The 20,862-nt window shown below is 38.2% G+C and overlaps 1 long non-coding RNA gene across 1 annotated transcript; it reads right to left on the bottom strand.

The window, feature by feature from the left end:
* Positions 1 to 888: 888 nt before the first annotated feature.
* Positions 889 to 16,763, bottom strand: LOC147328350 (uncharacterized). Its single transcript, XR_015129937.1, has 3 exons — positions 16,654 to 16,763; positions 13,310 to 13,439; positions 889 to 1,093 (listed from the first exon to the last, which is right to left on the bottom strand). It is a non-coding gene; the product is annotated as an uncharacterized LOC147328350 (long non-coding RNA).
* Between the last annotated feature and the right edge of the window lie 4,099 nt (positions 16,764 to 20,862).

Raw genomic sequence — 20,862 nt, 5'->3', positions numbered from 1 at the left:
ATAGTCAGATTAACAGTATTTTGTCTCTATCTTCAGTTTTTACACTTTGTTTTTTCAACATTGCTATCAATACATTTTTCAAAAAATGCCTCTCTGTGCCTCTCTGTCACACGGACAAACTGTGGGATACTGTTTGTCCGTGATTTAGACAGGGGGAACAAATCGTGGCAGGATCAGCCTGATATTATTTGTATTCCACTGTAACTTTACTGTATAAAGAGCTAACATCTCCAAAATGTCAGGAGTAGTTAGTCATTACAAGAAGTGTTTGTGAACTAAAAATCAAGAATGTGGGATCCTGTTTGTCCGTGATTTGAAGAGCCCAGCGCTGCTCCCGACGCAGGGAAAACCAATTATGCAGGGGAGACCTATCTTGACACTTGTGCAGGTGAAACCAAAGGACAGATATGCTTCACCATATTTTCTAGTCTTTGGCTTAGAATGAAGTTGGTTTGGAAACATATTCAGCTATGCTTCATCTCCTGCTTTGCGTTTGTGTGGGCGTCCCGTACTAGCAGTGTCCAAGCGTTTTGGGTTTTTTCCCCTTTTCATACTGCGCCCTCCCTGCAATGGCTCTGCCCCACACTTTGGGAAGCTCTGCCTTAATAGATGCACACTGAGTCAGAATTAACTGAAGAAACATGCAGATCAGCTTAGTTCACTTGTATATTTAGGTAGGACACTGACTTTCAAACCACCATTAAAAAAAATAAAGACCTACCAGTTAGAGTTGACACATCATGGCAGGCTCGTTGTCCCAGCTCACTTAAGTACCCCTGTGAGGCAATGTGAAGAGGCAGAGGGTCCACGTCCAGGGACCCCTTAGCCTCCCCCTGCCCCTCATTGAGGGAGAAGGCTGACTGGGTGTCCAGATGGGCCTGTGGGGGCCAGAAGGGAGGAGAAAGAGAAGAACGAGGAGAAGAAGTGAGGGGGGTTGAGACAGGGTGGGACAGCTTGGCTGGGGCTGGGGGGTTCAGGGTGAAGGTCAACTCGGAGCCAGGTGTCCCACTTGGAGACTGAGGCCGCCCGGTTGCTCAGGGGGAAAACACAGGCATCCAGGGCATTGGGCTCTGACTGAGACTGAAGGTAATGACTAGAGAGAGGACAAAGAGGAAGAGAGAGGAGGAAACAAAAGAGAATAGAAACATTAGAAGGTTTCAGAAACCATCTGCAGTTATCTCCATGACAAAAAAAAAACAGTTGCAGCTAATGTTGTACACATTAGAACATGCACATATGTATGTACAACAGTGTTAATTTCGCTGACCGCTAATTTTGTCAACAACCTTTTATTTATGACGAAAGTGAGACAATACCTAAAGGTGGGATGAGTTTGGAAGTGATCCAATCAGGAGTAATATCCTTGTGCAGTAACATTATATGTGTGAAAAACTCCGTTTTTCCTGAAGAGCAGTTATATGGATACAAATCACATTTGATCTCAAAGAAACTACAACACTTTGTAAACTGTTTGGAGAAACTCACAACACAACAAATTTTTACAGTTTGTATTTTAGTCACTGGAACAACTTTAAATTTAGTCGCACAAATCTTGTGATATCTAGTCGACTGAAACTAGACTAAAACTAAAAGAATTTAGATACTTAAACTATGACCTAAAGTAAAGAAGTAAAGTAAAGCTAAATCAACATTTCCTCCATATATATATATATATATATATATATATATATATATATATATATATATATATATATATATATATATTTATTTATTAGGGGTGCAACGATATTCAATTCGATATTGAACCGTTCGATACAGTGCTTTCGGTTCAGTACGCATATGTATCGAACAATACAACATTTGTAATTTATTTTATCAATTTTCCTTCTGACGATGCTGTCTGTGTTGAGCGCTCAGTGAATCTGTGTTCGACTACTCCGCCTAGGCTGCACTGTCCAGCGCAGATCCACTGAGCGCTCAACACAGACAGCATAGTCAGAAGGAAGAGCGCAGGGCAAGCTAGCGAGACAGAAGTTAAGCTCTACTTGCAACAGGCAAATTGAACCTCATTCAGATCTGGCGTTTGGAATTATTTTGGTTTTCATGTGACGTATGACCCTGAAGGTAAGCGAGTCATGGACTAAAGTAAAACAGTATGTTGGATGTGCCATGCAATGCTCAATTACATTGGTGTGAACTAGTGTGTTAGCGCAGTTAGCTCGTTAACGTGTTGGCCGTCTAGCCCCATGCACGGAGCGATCGGCGGTAGCTCGTTAACGGAGATTTGCCGTGTTGTGGCGTTAAGGTAATTTCAACGAGATTAACCTGAAAGCACTAGTGGGAACACAACGAATATGACTGCACATTTACGCCGACATCATCCTAGTGCAAAGACAAGTGGAAGCAGACAAAAAAAAGCAAGCATGCTACTAACTTTAGCCGAGTCATTTAGACAGCTGTTAGCACATGATTCTCCTTATGCTGCTGAGAATATAGCCCAGAAGAAGCGGATAGTATAGCTTTTATTTTGGAAAGAGCCATTTCTCTGTAATAAACTCTCTTTTCCAAAGATGAGTGATTCCTCAATCAGATACAGGGCTCGCAATATCGCTAGCCCGACGTCCTGGAGCTAGCGATTTTTTTCAGTCGGGCTACCAAAATCTTTCTCTTCCCTGCCCGTCGGGCTATTGTAGGAAGGAAAATATATGTCAATGCTTTTGCATTCTTTCAGAAATGTAGCTGGGTAATTATGTCATTGGCATCGGTGAGCCACTGTCAATATGTGACATATTGAAGTCGCGTTTGAATTTGCGCTTGTTTTTTTGCTTTCACTTTGCAATCGTGCGAACTGTGTATAGAGAGCGACAGCACTGATCTGTGAGTGATGATAATTTGTGCACCAATTCCTCTGACATCGTCTTATTAATCGTTAGCTTACTATGCAAACATGACAAGTGAAATCTCCCGCAGCAAGCTTAAACATGTGAGAGGTTGATCGCGCAGAGAATCGCTGAGCTTATGTGAGTGAGCGTGTAAAAGCATTTCAGTTCTGCTGAGCCAAATAAGACAGGTCAGGGTGAAGAAGTGACAGCCAAAGAAAAGCTTACCACAAAACGGAGAAGTTATGACAAATCAGACTATAAGGCAAAAAGAAAGTGCAGCTTTATGGTTTCATGGACAAAAGAATTTCTGTGGCTGCGATATGATGAGCTAAATAACCAGGGCTGCACATAAGTGGTCCGCAGGTGCGCATTCGCTGTCAAAATAAAAAACACGCACAAGGGTTAGGGTTAAATTTAAAAACTGTACTTTTGAGTTAAAATATATATTTATAATTTTAATAAATGACAAATTAAGAAGGCATGAACATTTTTTTTGTATCGAAAAAATATCGAACCGTGACACCAAAGTATCGAACCGAACAGTGAAGTTTGTGTATCGTTGCACCCCTAATATATATATATATATTAGGGGTGCAACGATACACAAACTTCATAGTATCGAAAAAATATCGAACCGTGACACCAAAGTATCGAACCGAACCGTGAAGTTTGTGTATCGTTGCACCCCTAATATATATATATATATTAGGGGTGCAACGATACACAAACTTCACGGTTCGGTTCGATACTTTGGTGTCACGGTTCGATATTTTTTCGATACAAAAAAATGTTCATGCATTTTTAATTTGTCATTTATTAAAATTATAAATATATATTTTAACTCAAAAGTACAGTTTTTAAATTTAACCCTAACCCTTGTGCGTGTTTTTTATTTTGACAGCGAATGCGCACCTGCGGACCACTTATGTGCAGCCCTGGTTATTTAGCTCATCATATCGCAGCCACAGAAATTCTTTTGTCCATGAAACCATGAAGCTGCACTTTCTTTTTGCCTTATAGTCTGATTTGTCATAACTTCTCCGTTTTGTGGTAAGCTTTTCTTTGGCTGTCACTTCTTCACCCTGACCTGTCTTATTTGGCTCAGCAGAACTGAAATGCTTTTACACGCTCACTCACATAAGCTCAGCGATTCTCTGCGTGATCAACCTCTCACATGTTTAAGCTTGCTGCGGGAGATTTCACTTGTCATGTTTGCATAGTAAGCTAACGATTAATAAGACGATGTCAGAGGAATTGGTGCGCAAATTATCATCACTCACAGATCAGTGCTGTCGCTCTCTATACACAGTTCGCACGATTGCAAAGTGAAAGCAAAAAAACAAGCGCAAATTCAAACGCGACTTCAATATGTCACATATTGACAGTGGCTCACCGATGCCAATGACATAATTACCCAGCTACATTTCTGAAAGAATGCAAAAGCATTGACATATATTTTCCTTCCTACAATAGCCCGACAGGCAGGGAAGAGATAGATTTTGGTAGCCCGACTGAAAAAATCGCTAGCTTCGGGACGTCGGGCTAGCGATATTGCAAGCCCTGTATCTGATTGAGGAATCACTCATCTTTGGAAAAGAGAGTTTATTACAGAGAAATGGCTCTTTCCAAAATAAAAGCTATACTATCCGCTTCTTCTGGGCTATATTCTCAGCAGCATAAGGAGAATCATGTGCTAACAGCGGTCTAAATGACTCGGCTAAAGTTAGTAGCATGCTTGCTTTTTTTTTGTCTGCTTTCACTTGTCTTTGCACTAGGATGATGTCGGCGTAAATGTGCAGTCATATTCGTTGTGTTCCCACTAGTGCTTTCAGGTTAATCTCGTTGAAATTACCTTAACGCCACAACACGGCAAATCTCCGTTAACGAGCTACCGCCGATCGCTCCGTGCATGGGGCTAGACGGCCAACATGTTAACGAGCTAACTGCGCTAACACACTAGTTCACACCAATGTAATTGAGCATTGCATGGCACATCCAACATACTGTTTTACTTTAGTCCATGACTCGCTTACCTTCAGGGTCATACGTCACATGAAAACCAAAATAATTCCAAACGCCAGATCTGAATGAAGTTCAATTTGCCTGTTGCAAGGAGAGCTTAACTTCTGTCTCGCTAGCTTGCCCTGCTCTTCCTTCTGACGATGCTGTCTGTGTTGAGCGCTCAGTGGATCTGCGCTGGACAGTGCAGCCTAGGCGGAGTAGTCGAACACAGATTCACTGAGCGCTCAACACAGACAGCATCGTCAGAAGGAAAATTGATAAAATAAATTACAAATGTTGTATTGTTCATACATATGCGTACCGAACCGAAAGCACTGTATCGAACGGTTCAATATCGATACGAATATCGTTGCACCCCTAATAAATATATATATATATATATATATATATATATATATATATACACGTACATTCTGTCTGTAAACACCATAGTTTGAAAAATGTTTAATTAAATCTGATAAAATGTTCTAGGGATGTAGAGTGGTGTCATGTTAACGATTTAATTGGCTCACGTCCACCAAGATCTTCAAGGTCAACTCAGTGATTTATTAGGTGGAAATTGACAAAAAGCCTTATAAGTTATAACTATTATTCTTTTAAGTGTGCTGTGTATTGTCAGCATATAGAAGGTGTATAAAGATTTAAAACATCACGACACATTTGGCTTTCGACCCCTCCTTCAATCAATAAAGTAATTTGAAGGTCAAAGTGATAACAATGTTCTATAGAGCTATTTAAAATGACAATAGCTTTTCACACTACCATGTTGGCACTGGATACTTTGAGTATAGTTTATTCCGTAATTTTATAACGACCTTGTTATAACTGATTAAATATATATCAAGTATTTTTGAGACAAAACAAAATAAACTTATGATCAAAAACTTAAAATTCAACAAAAATCCACATCAATACAAAAAATAATTAGAATTATATCAAGTATGTTAAAATGGGTTTTAACAGGGCACATATTTTCTCTACACTTGTTTTTACTGCAGTCCAAACTTCTTAAAGTATATTGTTTAAAAAGAAGAAAACACAATAAACATTTACAAAATACAATATGATTCCCTTAAAAGTAAATACTCCCCAGAAAGTGAGCTGCCATGGTGGAGGTTTGTGCTCTCGGAGTGCTTCTTGTTATTTTAAGTAATGCAAAACAACAAGAACTTGTCACATACTACATTATCTCACCTTATCCGTCCTGTCTGAGTCACTCTAGCTGCTGTGGGAAAATTTCCACAAAAACATTTTTAACTGTGTGTTCATAGATATTGGAAATATTCTCACAGAGCTCAAATAGCTTATATTTAGCGCTGCATTATTTTTGAAATAATGCCTCTCTTACAAATTGAAGTCACAGATAAAGGCTTCCTAGTTTACCCAGGGGGCAACAAAAGGACATTTGATACCTCGGCCAAGTTATTGCAGTCAATAAAACATGTTGGCCAGAGGGCAAAGGCTTAGTGCCAATTAAAGCAACAGCTACTAGTTCAGCTTGGGCAATATGCACATGACACAAGTCAAGACTACAGTTCCACCATCACGAATTAACCCCCCGCCACGAGTATCCCTATCACCACCCCCCAGATTTCTCTTTATCCACATTGGTGTCTGTTCTCCACTGCACAGCCCATCCAATCAGGTGAGTGCTTTGGTTTGTGGCCAACATGCTCAAATTAGTCCTCTCTCACACTACAGTCACAGACTTCAGCTTTCATATTGACCTAACCTGACCTGACCCACAATTTCTGACAATAAATCTATGAGAGGTTTGAGGAGAAAGTACAGGTTCTAACTAAGACTTCTTCTTAAAGCAATAAAATAAAACTGACCATGGATAGAATAGGTATGAACTAAATGAATTATTCTATACACACAAAAAGCTAAAAGAGAAGAACAGTGACAGCCAAGCTTCTCATGTTAATGCGATGTCAGTTACAATTTAGCAGTTACACCACTGGTTAGTTACCCCTGAAGGCAAACAAAACCCCTGTCACACTGAGGGGTGACACTGGAGGCACGGTTATTAGTTATCTCTCTTTCCTTTGTATTTCTGTCCTTTTAGTGTGCTACGCATAATGCCAGTCAGCTGATTAATCAGCTAGGACACGATTCGAGCAGAACATAATGAAACTGCAGAGATTATTGCACCAGCGTCTAAAACAAGAGAAAAAAACTACACAAAACAGACTTAAAATGCCATCAGAGATTTTTGAAAATGTACCCACAACTAGGATAGGGGCAGAATATAATCTCACAAAACAATGATAATTATGGTGTTTTGTGCTATTGGCTTGAACTGAAATAGTGTGATACAAGCAGATAATCACACTTTTGACCTTGGAGCCTAGACTGAGATGAACTCAGCAGAGGTAAAGGGTGTTTGAAAAGCTCTACATTGGTACTCTGTGGAAACAATGCCCTTCCAGGAGGGTGTGTACGTGAGCTGAGGCACACAGAGAGAAAGATAGAGCTAGGAGGGGGAGGGAGAGAGGACGCCTGGACTCGAGGCTTTTGAAGGAAGGGTGCATTTGACACAGAGGGACTTAGGAGAAAGGGTAAAAAAAGACAATGAGTGTCAACACTTTCTTTCACCAGCAGATTCAATAAGGTAGACTCTGCACACTAGCTGAAAACCTCTTTTCTCTTGATCCCTTCTGCACTGCTCCTAACAGAACTGGCCTAAAACTCAGTAAAAACAAAAGTGCAAGTTATTTGCACCATTTAACACAAAGTAGCAGTCTTCCTTTTTTGCTGGTTTTAATGTTTCAGATAAAGCATTTTTTTCATTTGACATTTCTTCCAAACTGTCAAACTTTCAAAGTAAAAGCTATGTAGCAAAGGAACTGTGAATAGCCTTGACCCAAAAAAAACTGTAATCAACCAGTTTCAAAGGAAACAGGCAGTTTTAATGATAATGAGGGGTTTTTCTACACTTTTATTTTTATATAGTAAAAGAGAAAAACAGGGAGGGTGTGAAAGCAAAGTGAAAGGATTTTGTAAGCATTTAACAAATCAATAGCAAACATATCCCAGTAAGCCAGGATCTTACCTAAAGAGCATGACAATGTTTCATGTTCGATAAAACATAGAAAAAAAAAAAAAAATATATATATATATATATATAACTTTAATATCCAATCACCAATTCAGAGCAAGACATTTTTAGTAAAATTGTGCGAAATGTGACTTAAGAACTTATCTTCTTTAACATATATATATATATAAATTCGGAATAATATTTTAAGAATAATAGTTATAAATATACATTCTTGTACATTTTAATATTTTGTATTGTTTTGTGCAAAATAAAATAACTCTTCCTAATTTGACTGAACTCTATAAATAAAACAATGTGAGGCATTCTGTGGGGAAATTGTTTTCTCAGTAATCAAAGATTTGAGCTGATTAGGGAATAAAGCTACACGTCACTTTGTTTGTAAGAGGATTTTATCTTTGCCAAAGAAACAAACAGAAGTGTGCAAATACTTTGGCAAGTTCGCGTGTGACCAGGGAAAGATGTAAAGTACAGTTCATACAGGGACACACAACAGCAGGGATCAGTCTGACTGCACTTAAACATCCTTTCCTTTCACAAAGAATGGTCCAGTAAAATAAAATGAAGCACCTTTCGTTAGCATTTAGATCAGGTGTCCTCAAAGCACTTTAGGGAGGCCACACTGAAAAAATACACACACACCAAACACTGTTAGTGTTTTTTACGTGTTTGCTCAGAGCTACCTTGGTATATGTTTGCTGGTTTAGAGCTGTTTTAACCAGCAGTCTCCCCTATTACTTACACAGATATTCATATTGAAGAGAGATGCTCCTTCTTTTTTGATCTATGCTGCTATATTACAGCTCAAGAGCCGTACAAAGTGTTACCAACAGCTGCCTCTGGGTAAACTTTGAGATCTCTGGATTTGGCAAATTTGGCTTCTTATCATGAGTATTATTTTATGTACCATTTCATGAAGTTAGAAACCTCACTGAGCAAAATTTAATAAGTAAATATTAAAGGACAAAACTGGTTCTCAAATAATGGAGTTAGCTTTGGATCTCACAAGGACACAAATAACCTTTCAGAGTTTTTTTTTTTCGAAGGATTGTTGCCATTTTAAAAGGGAAAAGATGCTATTTAATACAGGTTTTCTCCGTTCACTGCACTTTGTAAGAACAGATAAACATGGAACAAATATGGTTTAGAGCAAAGGAGGAAAACAAAAACAGTGTTGTCACTCAAACAAGATACACAAGTAGCTGTTTGCTTGCAAAGCTTTCAGGGCAATCTGGTGTCCAAGGACAACAGAGTTAATAAAAGCTATTTAAGAGAAACTGGGAGATTCTAGAAGCTTTAAATAAAAATAATGAAAACGTGTCATAAGAGGATGAGTCAAGAGGCAGTGTATTATAAAAAATGTTTTTTATGTTTTACTTCCTATACTGTGACCTTGTGATATTATAAAGCTAGCATCACAACTCTAATCACGTTTTTAAGTTGTACGTTATTTAAAAGCTTCATCGATTTTCATGAATCATTCTGACATCAATGATCTGTTAAAAAGTCAAGATTCAAACGTCAGGTTTGATGAAATATTTGAACTTTATCAGCTGGGAGGATAAGATGACCTAACAGTTCGTCTACAGCACAGATAAGTGGACGTGCATCAGTCCATGCGCTAAGGGCACCATTAAGACAACAAACAATACTTACAACCCGTTCAGTCACACACACACACACACATATGCATGCACACATATCACAAGACTTTTATAGTCCAATCCAACGGCAATATATTCTTTGACGAGAAGTGCGTGCACATCCGTGTTACCAGCATATGCAGTAATCTGCTGCTAAGGTTACAGTATCTGTGATGCTCACCTAAACTGAAAGTCATGGTTTAATTTAATATTTTGCTTGTGACATGGCAGGTAAAATATAAGACTGCATATAAACAGAAGACAAAAAGTGAAAAGTCCCTGACAATAAAACACCAGAGCTACTATAGTCTGAGCTGCAAAGTTTAAAAGGTAATGAAGAATTTTTATATTTTAACAGTGAAAACAAACAATGACAATATTTCTCACATAATCACACACAAACTATTTTTTCCTAATATGAAATTAATGTGTCAGTCTGATAACTCTAATTCCATAAATATCACGTAATCATAATCATTACTGGACATGTCAGCTGTTTTGAAGCACCGAGCTTCACCATAGCAATGAATTAGGAGGGCAAACTGTTTGGTTAACCATTAGCAACCAATACCTAGCATGTTCCCATAAAAGGACACGTTTATTAGTCATAAAGGAGACGCAGATAATGCTGTGAAATGGGAGTTTCAAGTTCACACGAACACGGTCAGGTAGACTTGTGTCATCGGATCATTTGACCAACACAAATACAGTGCGAAATTACATCTATGGTACTATTAATAACACATCTATATAAAATTACCACCTACAAATCTGCACAATGTAAATACAAAGCCTACATAATGACAAAAGACAGGTAGCGATGCAAATACATAACAAATATTGAAGTGCACCAGATTTGAAAGTAGGGTAGGCAGAGTATCAGGTTCAAGTGAAATATAGACCTCACTATTCAGAGTCATGTGAAAAACTGCACCTATACACCCTCACGGCTTCTATAGGAATTTTGAGGGTAAATCAGATGCACTTCTTTAATTGATCATCAGCAAGTGTGACCCCCTTTATAAAAAAGGAAGTTTTTGCAAGTTACTTGCCTATATCATTCAGGTGTTTGCTAACATCTCCATAAGGAAGACGTCCACAAGGAGTGGATGTCCCAGCAAATTCTCTCCAAGGTCAGACTGCACAATGCTCAAATAAACTGAAATTGAAAAATCTATAGCTCTATCTCTGATTCTATTGGACTCAGTTATCAAATGTTAAAGTTCATGACAGTACAATTAGAAAAACTCAACAAGCGACTCAACAAGTCGTAATGATTACCAGAGGAACGATTCTTCTCTATTAAATGAGCATAGGAGAACAGTTACCATTTGCAAAGTTGCATCTGAACAAACTACAACAGTTCTGGAACAAGGTCCTTTGGACAATGAGACAAAAGGAAATGTTTGGCTAAAATGAACAGCGCCACATTTGTCGAAAAAAAAAACAGCATATTAGCACAAGCACCTCATACCAGCTGTGAAGCATGTACATGAACTCCTCTGTATACCAAAGTATACTGGAGTCAAATACGATACCATTTGTCCAACACCTGCAGCTTGACTGAAACTGGGCCTTGCAACAGGAAACTGAGCCAAAACTTAGCAGCAATTCTACAACAAAATTATTAAAAAGGAAAAAGAAATCAAGGTGTTGCAAATGTCCCGACCTCAACCCAACTGAAATTCTGTGGCGGCACCCTAAGAGAGCTGCGCATAAGGAAATGCCCAAAAACCTCAATGAACCGAATCAATGTTGTAAAGAAAAGTGTGTCAAAAATCCTCTTCAACACTGTGAGAGACAAAAGAAAATGTATTGTTCCATCAAGTTATTGCTGTTAAAGATGGCTCTACAAGCAACTGAATCATGGGGTGGACTTATTTTTCACAGGACTCTATGAGGTCCTCTCTTTTTCATCGACTGTATGTCAGGATTGTATGTTGGTTTGATGTTGCATGTCATAACTTGTTTGTTTGTTTGTGGTGGGGTTTTTGTAAACCCGTGCCAGTGTTTGCATTTCTCTGTGTCTGAACACTTCAGTGCTTGAAATGCTTAAAATGGGCGGCTAAAGAATCTAAGATAATTTTTTTAATGGTTATTACTTAATCATAATGAATTGGATGAAATGATCTTACTGACCTAAAACTTCTAAAAATTGCAGTGACTCCGGCCTGCTTTTTCATTTCCTTTTCTGCTTTTTATTGTGATCAAAGCCTTTGTAAGATTCCATGTGTACTTTTCCACAAATTGAACAATTAACCGACTTTATAGAAAATACCAGCATCGGCCTAAAAAGTTTCTTGGTCTGCATTGCCAACTGAAAAATCGCAGAATTCAAGAAGCAGTCCCAATGACAAAAAGTGAAGGAAAGAGGGACAGCAACTTAATATCTTTAAATAATAACAACTGAATATATAAAAACTTTATGTAAAAAAAAAAAAAAAAAATCATGCTGGTTTTAAGGTTACATTTCCACATCAGCTAAGAGCTAGACGGTTTGTTATAAATAAACATGGTGATGAAATAGAAATCCCATCAGAAGAGGCACACAGGGAACAATAGGGGATTTTACTGTGAATGTCACCTTGACAACTGGGAGAGTTATATCTAGACAGTCAATGTGAAAGAAAGTGGTCGCAAAAACCTAAATACCAAACATTCACTCCTGAAGGGAAATCTGCTCTGTTCACTCAATATGTGGTCCATTAAAACTACAAGGATCTGCTGTTTGGAGATGCTGAAAAATGTTTTGCTCTTCAAGTTAGTCCCCACAACGATACTTAAGATCAGGAATTACAACTATTCTGCATAAAAAAAGTAAGTAGGAAAGTAAGCGATTCAAGACAGAAACGCTACTGGAAGAGCAAAAAGCAAGGCCAGAATAATTAATACAGACTGTAAAGTCTCATCAGGACTATCCAAAGTCCTAAGTCAGGCAGTAAAGCAGGATTACAACAATCCTAATTTTTTGAAAGATGTCATGATGCAAGTTGATTAGTCATACATTGAAGAAGGACCTTTGTAACTGAGAACCAATCCAATGTGCGATACATTCGGTGAGCTGCATTGCAAACATTGTATCAGAACCCATTGTATTAGAAACCAAGCAGCCAACAGGTCTCTGCACAACTTTTTGGGCTATTTTTGGAAAAAATGTGGTGCATTTAATAGCATGTTTTATTCTTAATCTATAATCCCTTCTCTGATCATTTAAACAAGCAAGAGACTATTGCAATATGCAATCATGGGTAATGATAGAGGCCAACTTTTTCAGTCATAAACACTGAATGGATGTTACACCTTAATACCCATCACACAAATTTATTTTTTAAATAATGGAAGTCTCACTTACATTCATCACATCTGACAGGACTTGAAACTACTGTGTGACATCTAATTTTTAGGGCTGTTTCAGAAGAACAAAGACACAAGCCTAAAGCGAAGTTTTAAGAACTGCTGTGACTGATTGGCAAAGATAAAATAATCAAGAGACTTGAATAGCTTGTGGCAGTTAATCGTGTCCTGCTTCAAGCACAAAGCAACATTATTATACAAACAAAACATCCTTTCATTGACTTCAATCATGCTGACAAGTACCAGGAGTGGATGAAAATAAACAGATCATGTCTTTGCTGCTTACATTAATCAGCCCACTAAATACAACAGGACAGCTTGCTAGAATGCTAATAACAGCAGACAAGCTCATGAGTACTCAATATAAAACCATGAAAAATACTCACCGGGGTGCTGCTGTAGCAGTTTTCTTAGCATTTGATTTTTTGTGTGCAGTGGGTAAAGGTTCCTTTATTGTTTCCTGATCAAATGACTTGCTTTCTCATGCTACTGCTGGTTTACCGGCCGGCTTCTGTCCTGTCAGTAAGAAAGAAAGCAACAGTGAGGCAGGGTGGAGGTGGGGCTGCAGGAGCAATGAGAGGGAGGAGGAGGAGGGACGTCCAGGCAAAAGCGGTGCTGGTTTACTATGCTGTGCGCCTGAGCCACAAAGGGCAGATAAAGGCAACTTACAAGAAGGAAAGGACACAAGTCTGTCAGTTACCACATGTTTCGGTTATCGTGATAAGGCGTGACAGAACTTCCCTTTTCCTCATGTACACAATGATTTGCATCATTCAAATACCACAGAGATCCAGGCTTTAGCCTTAACTGTATTATCCCAATTAGATTTAATCGTATAGCTGGAGAAACAATGACAAGTTTCCTAACACAGCAGGTAACGGATTTATAGCTAGTGATCAGTCATTGATTATTCACTATCTTATAATTAATCTATGGACATAGATTTAATCTTACAGTTTGAAAATAATTACTAGTAAAAGGTTAATTGTAGCAAATGTTTACATATAGCTCATCAGCAGTGGTGTGTGTACAGAACCTAATGTAACGTGCAGCTCACCGGATAACACAGGCCTCCACTTGTTTTTTAAATGAGGCTTAACTTAATCATGTGAACAAAACACAGTGTATCAGTTCAGACAGAACATCAGAAAAAGAACGCTTTTTATTAAAGTCCATGCCTCCAAAAAACACTTCTAACCGGTTTTGGTCATTTTTTTCTCCACTTAGTCTAAAATAGCAGCAAGACTGCCACAGTCATGATATCATAGAAAATGAATAAATATTCAATGAGATCACATAAAATGTCCTTCAAAAAGCATGGAGGAAGAAATTCCTTCGCTGTGCTGAATACATTTTTAAAGGAGCAACGTCTACATTAAACATTCTTGTTTACTGACTGAAGGAAAGAAAACACTGTAAAATGAGAACTTTAGGTAGCATTTAAGATAATAAAAATTGAAATCTAACACCATGTAGAAGTTTCTAAGAAAAAAAATATCTCAAAAGAAATAAAAGGAAAAAAACACCCTAGTCTCACAAATTTGGGACTAGAAGCATGAATAAAGTCAAACTTAATAATAAATAATAATGGATTGCATTTTATATAGCGCTTTTCAGGACCCCTCAAAGCGCTTTACAATACCACTATTCATTCACTCTCACATTCACAGACTGGTGAAGGAAAGCTACAGTTGTAGCCACAGCTGCCCTGGGGTAGACTGACAGAGGCGAGGCTGCCATATCGCGGTAGGTGAAGTGTCTTGCCCAAGGACACAACGACCGAGACTGTCCGAGCCGGGGCTCGAACCGGCAACCTTCCGATTACAAGACGAACACCCAACTCTTGAGCCACGATCGCCCATAACTTATAAGTATTGATTAAAAGTGAAATGAGTGGCCCAAAAACAGCAGTTTTTCTACTGTCATATCAGTATGAGATGGACTACTTGATTATTGATCAGTTATTGATCAGTATTATCCATTTTCATTTTATAAAGAGAAACAAAAGTCCTTAAATGTTATAAACCCAATGCTGCACGCTTACTCAGACAAACTTTTTAGTTACAACTTTGGATTTTAGCAATTACAACAACAGGATAATGAGGATAAAACTATTTTGGATTCACTGTGAAACTCCAGTGGAACCCAAAAAGGTTTGTGGATTGATTGTTAGTGGTTGTCTGCAGCTTTTGGAAGGTCTCTCATTTCTGTTCAGGAACTCCAACTAGTCTGAGCCTAAATCCCCACAAGACACCTCTGTTCCCCCACCACCGTCGCCTAACTTTTAAAAACTTTTTAAGTTATTGTTCATTTAGATTATATTCTGAATTTACAACAAACAGTTCTGTAAATCCATTAATTTTTTTAACGAAAGGAATTTTAGTCCTAAAAATAAAAATCATTGTTATAACTGCGAAATTTTGAGAAATGTTGCCATATTTGAGCACCCTTAGTTTAAAAACTGTATTATTGATAATGCCACCCTAAAGTGAAACTCAATCAAATACACACAGGCAAACAGATTCAACTTACCAGACAAAATCTGTGAAGTTTACTGGCTTATTTATTTTAAGTAAGGAAAGAACAAAGCATCATTTTTCCTACCTCTGGTAAACGCTAAATATATTACCTTGTACCTTGAGGAGGTCAAGCTGGTGTTTGTATACCTGCGTGATTACTTATATAGCCTGAGGTGTCCACAGCTCCACTAGACTATTATAAAACCAAGTCCAATTTATCTGAACAACCACGAGAAAAAACAACTTAAGAAAGAGCCTAATCTTTGTAAAAATGCATAACGTAATCAATTCATTCCAATTAATAAACAAGAAACATGTGAAATAGCTCCCAAACAGTAATTTTAGCATTTCAAATATATATCTTTGTTAAAGTTTTTCAATAATAGGTGAACAGTAAAACACGGGTTAATTATTCTTTCCCCTTGGTTGTGTTACATATTCCTGAGCTACAACAAGCTTAGATTTAACAGTGTTTACTATTCTGCCTTTGTGTTGTCACTGCTTTACATCTCGGGCAGCACACAGTGAATGCAGGGCATTTTGTACACAAAGGTGTCATTCATATCCCACCGGTTTGTGTGTGTACACAGGGTGCACCTTCTGTGAGTCACTGCTGCCTGACTCTGTAGTAATGTTATCATGTGCAAGCCTACAGGAGCCATTGTTAACTTCAAGACTACATCCTATAAGAAGGGGAGACTGAAGGACTGCTGAGCCCACAGGTGCTATATCACAGGAAGTGATAAGGGAAAAAATGGCTATTGTACTGAAAGGAGCAAAACCCCCATTTTATATAGTAAGAAAACTACTAATTATCCTAATGTCTTAATGGGCTAACAGTTGACCAGTAATCCTGTCACCTATAGTCATTATTATGGATAACATAAATATCAGAACCCCAGAGAAGTCAAGCATGTCAGTAGTTTATTTATTTATTACTCTCAGTTTTATTTAGGTTTGACCAAAGTGTCACTAAACTCATATTTTAAGTTATTCAGATTATTAAAAGATTAAAAACATGACACCATGAACACCGCAGCATCAACACATCCACCCACAGAGGAGTCGCCCACCCTCCCGCAGCGTTACGGAAATATCCTTTCGCCACCTTTGGACAGTGCAGAAACAAACACCGAGGCGACATGTGAGCGACAAAAGTGTGTGCGAAATGTCAGCGAGATGGTGAAGAAAAAGAAAAAAGTTAAACTTACGTGTTTATTTCATGTGTATCTGTTCAAGGTCGTGGTCGGCGCTGAAGTTTCCCTCAGCAAACTTGAGGCTCAGCTGAACGGCTGGTCGTTCCCTTTGGTCAGCTTGAGAGTGAGGCATCGTGGGACATGTAGTTTTTCCAATGACGCGCTATATTCCCAATTTAAAAAAAACTTAGAAATTTTACAAGCTGCTGATCAATTCATTGATTTGTTTTGGGGTCTGTATGTCTATTTGCATGTCTGTCCGTTTGTGTGATTATCTGCAAAATTACACCAGGCTAAATTTCATGAAATTTGGAGAAGTGCAAGGTCGGCAAAAGAAGAACACATTTGGAGTGAACCCAGATCAGTTTCCTTGAAATTGCAAAAACAGTCTGTGGGGTAGAAATGGGCGGATCAATCCAAATATCTTAGTATCCATACTAACACTTGTATCAGTATTAGATCAATACTTGCACAAAAGGATCAATACTTTGTTTCCACCCTCTAAGTTCAGTATTTAACTCCTTATAATCTGTTAAATAAATGCTTTTATTTTGGAATTGAAAAAAATATATAAAAATAAAAATATATGGTATCAAATCAGTATAAAAATTTGGACAGAGAAGTGTTTAAAAACAAGAAAAAATAATAACTCAATCACATCCTACAGTAAAAATAAAAGACTATAGTATTTCGTTGACCATTCAACCCCAGAGAAACTTCCAAACACTTTCATTTCCCCTGGTGTCATCTTTTGCATCTTTTAAATGACAGGATAGCATGTGCAAATTGATTCTGTTGAACCAACTCGTCACATGAAAAGTATTTCAAGCCAGAGAAATCACATCACACCCTGTGGATATTTTTAGGCATCCTATCTGACGCTGTCTGAGCTTCCACAGGGTGTGACAGACAGGTAACAAACTTTCACTGTTGAATTAGATTACAAAAAGCTGTGAATGCAACGAGATGCTCCTCTAATAGGTAAATACATTTTAGCATTTATTTGACACTTGGAATAAACACATTTCAGATTTTTTTGATTTGCATGTCTCCTGCGTAACCACCTCTATTAGCGACAGCAACCTCTCTCTGTCTGATACCTGTCGTGTTGTTATTATGGAAGGGATGTCTGTAGCAGCTATATGTTATTTTAAGCTGCCTCTGTTATTTTATCTACGTCTTGCCAAGCTATAAAGGACTCCAACATGTGAGCAAATGCCGACCTATTTTAACCCTGAAAGCAAACACGGAGTGGATGTGATCACATGACCGATGCCGATTGTCTGAGTCTCTGTCTACCTCTAGTGGTGACACACTGAATCTGCCAAAAGATTTAAATTGTCTGTTTAATTCAGTGTTCAGTTACTTATGAGTTAACTTTTGTTTGAGGTGAAACAGCTCCCAATTTTAGACGGATTTATAACTTAGCTGGAAGATTCTGTCAGATTTGCGATACCAGCTAAGTTTCTGAATGGAGTTATTTTGTTTAAGACAAAATAGACAAGTGATCACAGTTCCATCATGACAAGTGAGTAAGCATTTGTCATTAGGCTTCATAAAAGGGGAGTACGTGAGCCAGCGTTGAGTGTGAGTTATTTTGTAAAATGATATTTTTAAAAGTCAACCTCATAGGAAGTTTTTCTGACTACATTTGTTACATTAACTTTTACAGTTTTCTAACACTAAAATTGTATTTTATACTCAAAGTACTAGGACATCTCTTACAGTACTCTTCTGTGCCTTTGCTCCATAACTTTTCCAAGTGGACAGCCACCACTCGAGTGTGCGTCTTCCATTTGTTAGAGATGATTAATAATTTACCACAGTCTCCATCAGTGCCGTCAGTTTGTGGTCTGCGCCAGGCCACTTCCTCTCCCGAGGACAATAGGCCCATTTCCTGTGGGCTGTGAAACAGGCGAGTATTGTAAAGCAGAGACATCATATCACTGTGTTTTGCCCTTGAAATGAAAGACAGACGTGGCTGTGTAGTCTGATTCATGACATGTTTGGTAGGAGGTTACTGGGTAAGTCTGGGGCCAAGACGACAGACATAACTGCAGACGATTCTTTGACCTGTGTGTACGCAATGTTAAAAAAGGAAACATATTTAGTGGGCTGTGTCTGGCATTATGTGGGGCATTTTATATCACCTGTGTCACATTACAAAAGCAGACACGTGAGCTTACTGAGTGTAACCGCACAGCCTCTTTAATGTTTCTACAGGAAAGCGTTACAAAAGAAAAGGCATCAAAAGCTGAAAGTTGGATCAGTGCTAAAACAAAAGTGTTTTGACAGACACAGCATGAGCTGCAGTCCCACATGGATCCCACTCTTTTAATTCCTGGCTAATTTTCAAAATAAAGAGCCTGCTGTGTTCTAGACAAAGGCACCATTCATGTCACTGCAGCCCCCGTGTCCAACATCCAGGGACATCTTAGAAAGCCAAAGTTAAAGGCTTGCAAAATAAAAGTTAAAGTCATACTTGTGACAGTAAAATCCAGAATCAGACAGCAAGTTGAAGTCACTGTTCCATTCAGTGAGCAATCTCATACTCATCAAGCCCCCCGAGCAGCTCGTGAAAAGCCAAGAGTGTCAATTGGGCCTGAAGCTATTTTTAAAGAGTGGACTGTCGGCCCTCACATTCACTCCGACAAATATAATGGCCTATATAATCAGCAGTGGCCTGATCTCCCTCTGCTGCTGTCTCTTTCTTTGTTGGAGGCACAGATGATAACTGTCACTGTGGTCACATAAGGGAGAGCCATGACAATACAGCCCGAGGCAGGACTGAGAACTCAGCCTGACCTCTATGAGTCCATCCAGTCTGAGTGTTTCATATCGACAGTTAGAGGAGCGTCTGCTCATAGCCAGTGTGCTGCATTGTTTTTAATATGTATTCACCAGAAATCTCATTTTCCCATTATTTACATTTATATATACTAGCACATGATCATCCTACAGGATTGTTGGCTTGTTTGCGCTTCTGGCCGTGAAATTAAAGCAATACAGTGCTTCTATTAGGCTTGGACATGCATAAATGCAATAAACAAATAAATAAACACATTAAAAATGGTTACATTTAGCCAAATACTCTGTGGTTGCTGGGCAACACATCACAATAACCCACCCACAATATCTCTTATAGATAAGAGCCTTAAATACGACCTAAGATATGTCAAGTTTGGCTGCTCAGTTCCTGATTGTGTAGGAGGACATGCACAGCACAACAAACAAATACAGAGACAGACAGTCAGGCAGAGATTTCAAGATAACCTGGACAAAAAAATATATATATATATATACTTTAAACCTTAGTAGCCCAGAGGACTGGAAAGTTTTTGCCTGATTAGACAATTGGTATGACAGTAAACAGGGAAACAGGCATTGAGAGCTGTATTTGATTATCAGTGGAGTTGATTCCTTGAGGTTAAATGTCTAAATTAATTAAGTCGTTTAAATTCTTAATTTTTGCTAAAACATTTTGGACGCTTGTCTTGAAAAAATAAATATTTTTATGTCTGCTCCACACCAATTAATGATGTCTTTATTTATGTCACTCACTATTTCCTTTTGTAAATTTTTGAGTATATGGAGCTCAGAACATTATTATTTTTCCCACTTTGTTTTATTTTCATATACCTCTTCAAATTTTTATTATTAATGCATACTATCTATACTGTAGATATTATAATTTACCTTGTACAGATGGATTCTTAAAAAAAAAAAAAACCATTGCAATGAGCTAAATGTGACCTAGTTTTTGGTTGGTTTGTTTGTTCGTTGGTTGGTGTGGGGGGGGGGGGGGGGGGGGGGCTTCCTCTTCTCCTCATCATGTTCATGAGGGTAGATAAGGTGGGTAGATATGAAAACATTAGTGTATAGTACATCTTCACTGAGTTTTGTCACTGTTGAGATTTTTAATTTCAAAAAAAAAATTAAGCATTTAAAAACTCAAAATAGAATTTTAGCTTCTGATTTCAAAACCTCTTTCTACTGAACATGTATTCATTCTGATGTAGTCTCGCTTCTCTTTCTGCCACTTCCCACATAGAGCTTAAAACAATGATGAAAACTCCACTATGTCAAATGCGCATGACGCAGACACACATAATCAACATTATCAGTATCTCTGTCAACTGAGTGAGTATCGCTTCCCGACTGCTGTGACTCATTCTTTGGTCTGGTTTCGTGTTGTAACCGTAAGGTGTGGTCGATCGTCATACA

This window comes from Aulonocara sp. 'chitande type north' Nkhata Bay, linkage group LG6 (assembly GCF_057382095.1).
Source record: "Aulonocara sp. 'chitande type north' Nkhata Bay isolate Kocher_YH1m ecotype deep benthic linkage group LG6, A_spYH_male_GT1.1, whole genome shotgun sequence".
NCBI classification, from domain to species: Eukaryota; Metazoa; Chordata; class Actinopteri; order Cichliformes; family Cichlidae; genus Aulonocara; species Aulonocara sp. 'chitande type north' Nkhata Bay.
The sequence above is the reverse complement of the archived record's forward strand: the minus strand, read 5'-3'. Positions and strand labels throughout refer to the sequence as shown.